Here is a 12460-nt window from a genome sequence, read left to right as displayed (position 1 = left end):
TGTTATCTATTCTATTTCATTTATAAAAAGCTGACCACTCTCCATAAGTTAATACTGTTATTGTTTAGTCACCAAGTTGTGTCCAACTCTTCGTAAACCCATCTAGTGTAGCCCTGCAGTCTCATCTGTCCATGGGATTTCCCAGGCAAGAAAACTGGAGTGGGTTGCTATTTCCTTCTCCGGGGGATCTTCCTGACCCAGGGATCAAACCGTGTGTCCTGAATCAGCAGATGGATTCTTTATCCACTTAGCCTCCTGGGAAGCCCAAGTTGATATTACAATCCACATATATGCAGGATCTTACATTTTGAAATTTGTTTCACGAAAAGATAGTGAAAGAGAGTGGAGGACTCTAATGTCACGGCACTTCAGTTACACCACAACAGACAACCCTGGGACAGTAACTTCACCTTTTTAGGTCACAAACTTTCTGGGATTCTTTCTGGTTTAACTTGCCGAAATTTTTATGTATGGCACTTATGTAGAAAGTGAAAGTTGTTCAGTTCTGTCCGACCTTTTGCAACCCCATGGACTTACAGTCCTTGGAATTCCCTAGGCCAGAATACTGGAGTGGGTAGCCTTTCCCTTCTCCAGGGGATCTTCCCAACGCAGAGATCGAACCCAGTTCTCCCACATTGCAGGCGGTATCTTTACCAGCTGAGCCACAAGAGAAGCTGAACCTAAATTCACATGCTGAGACTTTTCCCCAAATTCCTTTGTTGATTCAGAGTTGGGATGTAAGGTATGGAGGAAGTCCAGTTTCTTTTAGTACTAAACACAGTTTTGGGTGACTCCTAAATCAGAATGGTGAGGTTTTTGTTGTTGTTGTTGTTTTTCTATTGCAGGTAACAAAATCCTCCCTCTATCCAAAAACATACAAAGGAAATTACTGGTTCAAATAGTAGAAGCTATAGATTTTAGCACAGATGGACACTGTCTTCCTTATCTCTGGGTTCTACTTCTCTCAGCTATTATTTTGTCCTGTTATAGACAGGATTGCTCCTTGAAACTAGAGAAGATATTTATCAGCACCTCTAGACTTAAATTCTTCCAGCCTAACAATCCAAAGGAAAGAGGGCACCTCTTTCCTGACTGTTTAAGCAAAAGTTCTAGACTTCTCATCAGCCCAGCTTAGGAGGTCACATGCCCATTCTTGAACCCAATACTGTGTCCAGGTATATGCACTGTTCCAAATGGTCACATCTGGACCACGTGTCTACCTCCAGGGCATAGTGATGGTCTCAGAACAAGAAAACTACGTGAACTTGAGAATCTCACAAAGGAAAATGAATGGGCCATATCCAGAAGTCAGGGACACAAATTTTAAGTAGATGATGAAAAAAAAAGTTGTTACTGACCTCTGTCCAGATATAACTCCAGTCTCTGCTTCCTATTCAGTCTTAAAGTACAGAGACAAAGCTGGCATTCTATCACTCCACTTGAAGAGTACTTGTCTCATCAAGAGAAATCCTGACATTTTCTGTCTCCAATCACTTTGAGAAGTTAGCAGCTGTGGCAAGGGATTCTCTTAGCTTTCAAATGGAAAAACGTAATGTGCCATGAACTTCTGGTCATAAACTAAGAAGTAAAAACTCTCTTTGGGCCTTTTAGAAATCAGCTCTCCAACTTTATGTCCATGGTTTGTAATGTCGTAATTACCTCCCTGGTTGTACAGCAGCTGCCTTCGCAAACAAAGTTGAAACCTGAAGGTCACCTTGGATTAACCAATGTATTGTGTGCACAAGTGCCAGGGCCCTGAATATGTGCTCTGTCTTGAACAGAAAAGCACACGAAGAGGGAAAATGCACAGGCACACAAAACAACTTTGGCTAAATCTGACAAACAGGAAGAAAGCATATTGGAGAAAGATGGCTTGGGTATGATTATTTTCCTGCATTTTGCTAAACACCATTTATCTTCTGGGAAGCAGTACAAACAGAGCTGTGGCTTTCAGACTGTGCAAATATTATTGCTATGCATGTGAAGAGATTAACTCACTGAAACACAGTAAAACACAGACTCTAAGGAGTAGTATAGATTCTTTCTTTTGACTTGTGCCTTTCTCTTGTCAGATTATCACGGCCAGCATTTTGGTTTTTCATTTGCTTGCCTTTTTGGGGTGTTTGTTCCTTGCTTTAGTTTGGGGTTTTTCTTTCTTCTTCTTTTTTTTTAAAATGATTTCTCACAGAATAGTTCAAACCAAACTGAGAAAATGCACCCTTACTGTGATGTAGGCTCATTTATCACCTTCAAGAAATTGACAGTTTTTCTTCAATAACACTATTTGGCCTTGGGTTTAAGATGCAAAATACAATAGTTATTACTTTATAGGTATCCCATCAGGAATAAAGAAACTGGTGTTTCACCCACTGCCTAGAACATTGTCCCTTCCTTTTTCCTTGGCTCTTTCTTTTTCCATTTTCATATCTTTGTTTAAATGTCAGGACTTAGTTTCTTAAAAATTAAACGTACTCAAAAGTAAACAAAATTATCACAACAACTGAGCAATTCTATTTCTAGGCATGTGCCCAAGAGAAATGAAAACATCTGCACAAAACCTTCTGCATGATTGTTCATAGAGACAGTATTCTTAAGAGCCCCAAACTGGGAAATATCCAAAGACTTGTCAGCTGGCAAACGGATAAAATGGATAAACAAAATGTGATATATCCACAGATTGAAATATTATTTAGCTGCAAAAAGTACTGATGTATGCTACAACACTGATTAACCAAAAAACCTTTATGCTAAATGAAAGCAGTCAATACAAAAGATCACATATTGTGTGACTCCCCTTGAATGAAATGTCCAGAAAAAAGCAAACCTGTAGGAAGTACTCAAAAGGTTGCTTGTGACTAGAGATAGAAATAGAAATTAACTGTACATGGGAATGAGGAACTTTATAGGGGTGATGAGAATGTTATAAATCATAAATATAAATTATATTTTGATGACAGTTACAGAACTCAGTCAATTGAATGAAAATCACCAAATTGTACAACAAAAAAATTTTAATAATAATAAAGCCAGGCCTTTTTTAGCCTGAGATTAAATAAAATGCCCTTGCTGTACCTTCCCTTGGCTCCTGCTTTAGATAGCCTCATTCCATTTGAAAGTACCTGGATTTGGTTTCAGATACACATGGATTCTATTCTCAACTGTGCTATTTACTGGCTTGATCTTGCCCTCCTTAAGAGTTCAGGGTGCAGGTCTGTTTGTATTGAATTATTTGTCATAGCATCAGAATGTGTTTGTGTTTGTGTCCTTTTACCTAACTAGACCATGCACTTGGGGCCTGTTCTTCTGTCTCTCTTGTACTGTGCCCAGTGACACAGCTGACATCTCTGGGCAGTGTTGTGTGGTGGGTAAAACCTCTGCAACCAGGGTGCTTGCATTTAATGACCCACTCCCTAGCTGTGTGACCGTGGCCAAGGTATTTAACCACACTGATTCACCATTCTTAAATGTTTTGTGTGTGTGTGTGAGTTATTAAGGTCTTCTGAAAATTAAATGAGATGATACAAATTACATGAGACGAAGCATGCTGATACATATACAGTGCTCAAAACAGTGCCTGAGGGCCCATCAGAAGCGCTACGTGCTAGGTATAATCTGTATACTCCATATCTGGACAGATACAAATAACACACATCTGCTTGGCTTTTCACTTCCCAGGAGTGTTTGGATCCAGTCCCGAAATGCATCACCACCAACCAGCCTTGGTAACACTCTTCAACAGAAAATGCTCACCTAGACCTCTGAACAACCTGGGTATTTATGGTTCTTTAATCCTCTGCCTCAGTTTCTCATCAAAGTAGGTTGTCTTTTAGTAAAAACTTAACAAACGTTTTTGTACTTCGATTTTGTACTAGCAAATTCCATTAATTCGAAGAATTGTGCACTTAGCATAGTAATTGAATGCTCACTGAGTACCAGAATTCTAGGAGGTAGAGACTAAAATACTTGTCCTTGAGAAGTTTGAGATCAGCATCAGAGATTCCCAAACTCCCTGGGTATCAGTGACCTCGAGAAACAGTAGGTGATAAGGTGTGGCAGGAGGAAGGAAGGATTAAAAATCACTCCTCTACCCCATCACCTCCAGAAAGTTACATCTAACTAAAACAATTTTTAAAGTAATGTAATATCTGCAGAAAACCATCTTTAGAAAACTTTGCTATTTTCATTGATCTGTAACATGCAATCAATGTAAACATAACATGTTTGCTACGCAAACACACTCTCAGGTAAGTTCCCTATGAGATTGTTCCTCAAAACGAACTTCTGACTTACCCTTGTGTTGAAATTTTGGAATTGTCATCCAAGTATAAAGTTTTGTTTGCTCATTTACTTATTTAAACCAGTATTCTGGTGGATTTAAAAAATACAGATCCATTGGACTTTCTGACTCAGAATCTCTAGAGGTAGAACCCAGGCATCTGTCCTGTTAACTGTCCCCTGGGGGTCCAGTTAACAGATCTGTGTTGGGGAACCACTGCTCACAGGTGGCAGAAAGGGAGGATGGGTTACACTAAAGACAGGGAGACCAGTGAGGAGGTGAGAAGTGAGGAAAAGGTGAGCAAGGCAAGAAGGATGTGCGGGGCTTAGCCCCTCAAGATGTCCATGTCCTCATCCCTCACCTGACATGGCAAAAAGGACTTTGCAGATGTGATTAGAGACCTTGAGAGAGGGAGGTTATCTGGGTGAGCTCTTGGTGTTATCACAGTATCCTTGTAAGAGGGAAGGAGAGGGAGATTCAGCTGTAGAAGAGGAAGAAGTCTTCGGCAGGGAGAGGAAAACTGTTGTTCTTGGAGGAAGCAGCCATTAGGCTTGAACAATGTTGGTGTTAATCCATATATAGTTTACAGTTGGGCCTCCATGTCTGTGATTCTTCTGCAGCCATAGATTCAACCAACAGAGGACCATGTACTGCTATATTATTTACGATTGAGAAATATCCCCATATAAGTAGAAACATGTGGTTCAAACCTGTGTTGTTCAAGGGTCAACTGTACAGAAATATATAGGAACGAAACCATTAAGAGCTGGCAATTGTTAGATTATGCAAGGTTTAAAAACAGAGAGAAGGAAGAATCAAAAATGAGTCAAGATTTCTAATTGTTGATGGATGAATTGATTCCTGACCCCCTCAAAAAAAAAAAAAAATCCCAAAACAAAAAAGGAGGTTATTAAAAAAAAAAAAGAGAGTTATTTGGGCTTTTACTCAGGGAAGGTACAGGTGCAGATGGCCAACAGATAGTTGGATATACAGGTTTACGATTTGGGTTCTATCATCTGCAAAAGGGGAAGCTGAAATATAATCCATGTCTGCTGGTTGCAGGGACTAAAGAAGACAGTGTATGTGGAAGTCTGATGTGTGAAGGTACTCAACACATCAGAGGAAATACCTCCACCACAGCATAGTTCCATGATCTGGGGTCTGTTTCCAGGCAAAGGAGGCTATGAGACTTTGTCCCTTATCCCTACCCTCACCCCACTAGTCTATTTGGCAGAATGCAAAATGCTAACTGGAGTGGTCATTAAAATAGTCACGAACATCAGCTAAGGTTTAAGTGCCTGGTGAAAGGTGCCTCTGTTGACCCCAGAGGAAGATGCAGGCTAATGCAGCCAGTCAATATTTCTTAATTGAGTAAAGCTTCATTAATTGGGACACAGAAAGGCTCAACTCTTAACAGAGTTTATGTTTTCCCCCTTTTTAAAGAAAAGGGAAGCAAAATGAAGAGATTAACAAGATTTCCAGAGGGAATATTTAAACACCTTACAAAAGCAAACTGCTTTTAATCACCTTCAAACACTTGAGAAGCACCATTGGCCGTCCAGCTGATTTCTGAATGGCAAATCATTTCTAATTCTTTATTTAGCAAGTGCTCGAGGGAAGATGAAGGAATAATTTTATAACCTGGCTCTATTTCTTGGAAATAGTGAAGCTGTTTCCTTTAAAATATGTCACCATTCTGACCTCCACTCATTCTAACTGGCTTTCCTCTAACAAGGAGTAGGGGCGTCCCTGGTGGCTCAAATGGTAAATAGTCTGCCTGCAGTGCAGGAGATGTGGGTTCGATCCCTGGGTTGGGAAGATTCCCTGGAGAAGATTTAGTGAAAGCTATGTTTTTTCCAGTAGTCATGTACAGATGTGAGAGTTGGATCATAAAGAAGGCTGGGAATGAAGAATTAATGCTTTTGAGCTTTGGTGTTGGAGAAGACTCTTGAGAGTCCCTTGGACTGCAAGGAGATCAAACCAATCAATCCTAAAGGAAATCAACCCTGAATATTCATTGAAAGGACTGATGTTGAAGCTCCAATACTTTGGCCACCTGATGCGAAGAGCTGACTCATCTGAAAAGACCCTGATGCTGGGAAAGATTGAAGGCAGGAGGAGAAGGGGATGACAGAGGATGAGATGGTTGGATGGCATCATTGATTCAGTGGACATGAGTTTGTGCATACTCCTGGAGATGTTGAAGGAAAGGGGGGCCTGGCATGCTGTAGTCCATGGGGTTACAAAGAATCGAACATGACTGAGTGACTGAACAACAAAAACAAGGAGTCAGATAAATGAGGGTTTCATAGATCTTCTCCAGAGCTCCTTCTCCACCACCTGTCTTAGCCATGTATTTTGGGGTTCTGGACTCAATTCCAGTGTATGAGTGTGTGTATAGGGGTGGGGCTCCTTCCCATATCAGCAAGCAAGTCTCAGGACACTAGGTGGCGTCCTATGATTCAACTCAGTTCTGTCACTGCACACCCAGAGATAGCATCAGGTTTCAGAGTCAGGGTTCAGTCCCACAGGCATGTCCCCATCTGCTCCCTGCTGTCCCACTTCAGTTATCTCCTGTGCTTGTGACCACCTGGCTAGAGACTGGATGTTCTGATGATTCTCTCTAATTCATGATGCCAAATGCAAGTCCAGGTTATCACCTGTGCATCTGACCAAACAGCTATAGACTGAAGGTTCCCACAGCCTCCTTCCTTAATTTGCTAGAGCAGCTCGCAGAACTCAGAGACATTTATTTACTAAGTTACTGGTTTATTGTAAAAGGATTTAACTCAGGAATAGCGAGATGGAAGTCAATAGCCAAAAACCGAAAAAATTCAATTAAAAAATAGGTTCAGTTTAGTTCAGTTGCTCAGTCATGTCCAACTCTTTGCGACCCCATGAAATGCAGCACGCCAGGGCTCCCTGTCCGTCATCAACTCCTGGAGTTCACCCAAACTCATGTCCATTGAGTCGGTGATGCCATCCAGCCATCTCATCCTCGGTCGTCCCCTTCTCCTCCTGCCCCCAATCCCTCCCAGCATCAGGGTCTTTTCCACTGAGTCAGCTCTTCACATCAGATGGCCAAAGTATTGGAGTTTCAGCTTTAGCATCATTCCTTCCAAAGAAATCCCAGGGTTGATCTCCTTCAGAATGGACTGGTTGGATCTCCTTGCAGTCCAAGGGACTCTCAAGAGTCTTCTCCAACACCACAGTTCTAAAGCATCAATTCTTCAGCGCTCAGCTTTCTTTATAGTCCAACTCTCACATCCATACACGACTACTGGAAAAACCATAGCCTTGACTAGACGGACCTTTTTTGACAAAGTAATGTCTCTGCTTTTTAATATGCTATCTAGGTTGGTCATAACTTTCCTTCCCAGGAGTAAGCATCTTTTAATTTCAGATATGCTGAATAGATATTTTTCCAAAGAAGACTTACACATAGCCAACAGGTGTACTCAAAGACATTCCATGTCACTAATCAAAAGGGAAATGCAAATCGAAACCACAATAAGATGTCCCCTCACATCTGTAAGTAGGCCTATTATCAAAATACAAAAAATAACAAGTGTTGGCAAGGATGTGGAGAAGTATTGGAGATAATGTAAATTAGTATAGCCACTATGGAAAACAGTGGGCTTCCTGGGTAGCCTAGCTGCTCAAGAATCCACCTGTAATGCAGGAGACCTCAGTTCGATTCCTGGATCAGGAAGATCCACTGGAGAAGGGATAGGCTACCCACTCGAGTATTCTGGGCTTCCCTGGTAGCTCAGATGGTAAAGAATCAGCCTGCGATGCAGGAGACCTGGTTTTGATGCCTGGGCTGGGAAGATCCCCTGGAGAAGGGAATGCCTATCCACTCCAGTATTCTGGCCTGCATCATTTAATGGACAGAGGAGCCTGGCAGGCTACAGTCCATCGGCTTGCAAAGAGTCAGACACGACTGAGTGACTTTCACACACATGGAAAACAATATGGGGGTTCCTCAAAAAATTAAAAATGCAACCATAATGTGATCCAGAAATTCTACTTCTGGATATTCATCTAAAGACCTCAGAAACACTAATTTGAAAAAAAAAAAATGAGCCCCCATGTTTTTACACACACACACACACACACAGTGGAACATTATTCAGCATAAAAGAGAATTAAATCTGGCCATTTGCAACAATGTAAATAGACTTTGAGGGAACTTCAGATATGCAGATGACACCACCCTTATGGCAGAAAGTGAAGAGGAGCTAAAAAGCCTCTTGATGAAAGTGAAAGAGGAGAGCAAAAAAGTTGACCTAAAGCTCAACATTCAGAAAACGAAGATCATGGCATCTGGTCCCATCACTTCATGGGAAATAGATGGGGAAACAGTGGAAACAGTGTCAGACTTTATTTTTTGGGCTCCAAAATCACTGCAGATGGTGACTGCACTCATGAAATTAAAAGACGTTTACTCCTTGGAAGGAAAGTTATGACCAACATAGATAGTATGTCCAAAAGCAGAGACATTAGTTTGCCAACTAAGGTCTGTCTAGTCAAGGCTATGGTTTTTCCTGTGGTCATGTATGGATGTGAGAGCTGGACTGTGAAGAAGGCTGAGCACCGAAGAATTGATGCCTTTGAACTGTGGTGTTGGAGAAGACTCTTGAGAGTCCCTTGGACTACAAGGAGATCCAATCAGTCCATTCTGAAGGAGATCAACCCTGGGATTTCTTTGGAAGGAATGATGCTAAAGCTGAAGCTCCAGTACTTTGGCCACCTCATGCGAAGAGTTGACCATTGGAAAAGACTGTGATGCTGGGAGGGATTGGGGGCAGGAGGAGAAGGGGACGACCGAGGATGAGATGGTTGGATGGCATCACGGACTCGATGGACGTGAGTCTGAGTGAACTCCGGGAGATGGTGATGGACAGGGAGGCCTGACGTGCTGCGATTCATAGGGTCGCAAAGAGTGGGACACTACTGAGCGACTGAACTGAACTGATGCTAAGTGAATACCATATGATCTTACTTAAATGGGGAATCTAAAAACAAAAAACCAAGATGATAGATATAGAGAAGAGCTGATTGGTGGTTGCCAGATGTGGCAGGTGAAGGATGGGAGGAACAGGTTAAAAGAAAAAAAAATTAATTAAAAAAAACTTTTTTTTCATCCCAGGTCCCATCATCTTCTACCTGGACTCCTGCAACAGTTCTTCCTCTAGCTTGTTGAATCTACTCAATACTCTTCTAATTTCCTCAGTGACAAGTGCCAGTGAGATCTACCCAAAATAAAGTGTAGTCTCTGGAGTCAGGCTGAATGGGATCATTAACCTTGGGACTTTTGCTCATGCATGGTGTTTCCTAGCCTCATTGTCTTCATCTACAAAACTGATAGCAGTCACTGCTTCTGAGGTTTCAGGTGAGGATTAGGTGAAGGTGAAGGGCTTTCCTTGGCACCTACAAATAACAACTGCTAAGTAAATCTAGGTTCCATGACTGTGACCACTTGGCCTGTTCAACAGCCAACCAGTTTGGACAATCTCACCCCAGTTATTACAAACTACACGTGTTTATTCTGCAATAGCCATATATCAGTTTATGTAAGTCAAGTGCAAAAGGAGGTTTATGCCTTGTTTTTTTCCCCCATAATTTTGAGAAGCATAATTAGGAGAATATGCATATAACTTAAATGAAACCAATCATGCTTATGAATGGTCTAAGTCATGGATATAAAAGGAGCATTTAAAATATGAGTAGATGGATTGGTTCATTATTCTTTCTTTAAAGTGAATACAATTCCTTTCATACGCCTAACAGACTCTTCCCACAACTTATCCCCTGTAGCTCCCAGTAAAAAGATCAAAAACATCTTTAAAGAAATTAAAAAAAACAACTCTGAGTGAGCCATTAACTATTCAGAAGGGCACTTAATCTATGAAGAAAGAATGCAATCCTTAGCTGACTGGAGATAAACAAGGGAAAAAATCAGAAAATAATGTTACTCTGAAATCTTCATTGTAATTCTCTCTAGACACAAATAATGTGTTTTCTATCAGGTGATTCCTTTTATCTCAGGAGCTGTTCTAATTGCTTAAAATTTGCTCCGAGTTGGGTAATTCAAAGTGTCTCACCATCATATTTTGCTGGAAAAGCTCATTATCTTAATGTGAAGGAAGCTTTCTCTAAAATGATGAAAAGAATATATTTAAATGAAATGCCATTTTATTCTTTTTAAAGGACTTAGGGCTGCAGTTTGTACTTTAAGAGGCTCTAAAGACCAAAGACATTACAATGGCTACTCTCTACACCCCACCTCGTATTTCAAAATAAAAACAACTCTAAAATAAGTGGGGGAAAAGGCCAAAATTCTACTTTTCCCACAAGGACTACATTGTTGATTTCCTTCAAATAGCATACACTTAAATTCTTCAAATTTTTTCTTGGTGAAGTTACCTGATCGGCTTAATTTGCCTAGTACAGACTCAGCATAGTGCGGACCCACAGGACTCAAACTGTGGGCACAGAGTAGTCTAGCAAAGGTGAGACTTGAAGACCTGGATCCAAATTCCATCTGAGCCACTTACTACCTGTGTGAACCTGGGCTAATTCCTTCTCTCTGAGCATTAATCATCTGGTCTGTGGTTGAAGCATGATTGTGTTGGGATAAGAACAAGTAAACAGATGCACAGTCCCCTAAATCTGTCCTCTCAATTTGCTAACTAAATAATAGTATAGAGCTCTTTGCAATTAACCCATCACTTGTACGTAAACAGTGCCTCAGCAAAGCACTATTGATTTCCTTAAGTAAACTAAATGGGCACCCTTACAGTGTTTATTTATTTTAAAAATTTTTTAGTATGTTCAGACAGCAGAGAATATTTCAAAAACTCCACAGGTTTCAGTTGATCAGAATTTGAGTATATGAGTTTTTGGTAGGTAGCCTAACATGTGGAGAGAAGGAATGAAAAAAGAAGAGAAGAAAATTATGTACAATGGCCGATAAAAAGAACACAATCTTTTCAGTGGATTTTAAGCATTTGGGGAGTAAACAAAATATTCTTTTGTAGGAATATGCTTGATACCTGCTGGGAAACCCATCTTCCTGAGAAGGTGAAGGCTTGCAATACCTGCTCAATTACTTTGTGCCTTGTCACTTGTTAGGTGACTGAAATTTTAAAGAAAAAGATGGTATTAGTTAACACCTCATTGCTGCAGGGGTCATTCATTCAACAAGCAAACTTTTTACTGAGTCTATTCAGTATCAACCTATGATCTTAGATAATTAGGATGAAATTACCAACAAGACTCATATATAACCCTCGTCACATGGAACACACATGTTTGGAGAGTGGAAGAAAGCTACCCTTGAGGACATTTATTTTCTAGTAACCATGTGCCAGGCACTCCTGTAGCATATTACATGTGAATGTATTTTTATGAATTTCACGGATAGGACTGAATTAGAAGCTATGCAATTCCTGTCTCTTCTTGTAGTTACCATCAAAAGTTGTTCAGCAGGAATAAATTAATGGTTAGGATTAATACACACACATTACTTTATATACATATATATCCATTATCTGTGTATATATACATAATAGATAACCAAAGAAGATCTACTGTATAGCACAGTGAACTATACTTAATATTTAGAGATAACCTATAAGGAAAAGAATTTGAAAAAGTATATATATATGTAAAACTGAATCACATATATTTATCTATATAACAGAGTATGCATGCATGAATGCTAAGTTGCTTCAGTCATGTCCAACTGTTTGCAACCCCATGGATTGTAGCCTGCCAGCCTCCTCTGTCCATGGGAATTCACCAGGCAGTAATACTGGAGTAGGTTGCCATTTCCGCCTCCTGGATATATATATATACTTTATATATATACACATCAGTTCAGTTCAGTCGCTCAGTCGTGTCCGACTCTTTGCGACCCTATGAATCGCAGCACGCCAGGCCTCCCTGTCCATCACCATCTCCCGGAGTTCACCCAAACTCATGTCCATCGAGTCCGTGATGCCATCCAGCCATCTCATCTTCGGTCGTCCCCTTCTCCTCCTGCCCCAATCCCTCCCAGCATCACAGTCTTTTCCAATGGTCAACTCTTCGCATGAGGTGGCCAAAGTACTGGAGCTTCATCTTTAGCATCATTCCTTCCAAAGAAATCCCAGGGTTGATCTCCTTCAGAATGGACTG

General features: G+C 40.7%; 1 long non-coding RNA gene across 1 annotated transcript in view; it reads left to right on the top strand.

Moving 5' to 3' along the window:
- The first annotated feature begins 1791 nt into the window (after positions 1-1791).
- The window catches only part of LOC120868025, a 13781-nt gene continuing 3112 nt past the window's right edge, over positions 1792-12460 (top strand). The window contains exon 1 of the long non-coding RNA XR_005722121.1: positions 1792-1877. This is a non-coding gene — a long non-coding RNA (uncharacterized LOC120868025). The remainder of the gene's footprint in view (positions 1878-12460) is intronic.

Source organism: Oryx dammah, unplaced genomic scaffold (assembly GCF_014754425.2).
Source record: "Oryx dammah isolate SB20612 unplaced genomic scaffold, SCBI_Odam_1.1 HiC_scaffold_9, whole genome shotgun sequence".
Taxonomy (NCBI): domain Eukaryota; kingdom Metazoa; phylum Chordata; class Mammalia; order Artiodactyla; family Bovidae; genus Oryx; species Oryx dammah.
Note: the sequence above shows the minus strand (reverse complement) of the source record. Positions and strands in the feature narration are given on the sequence as shown.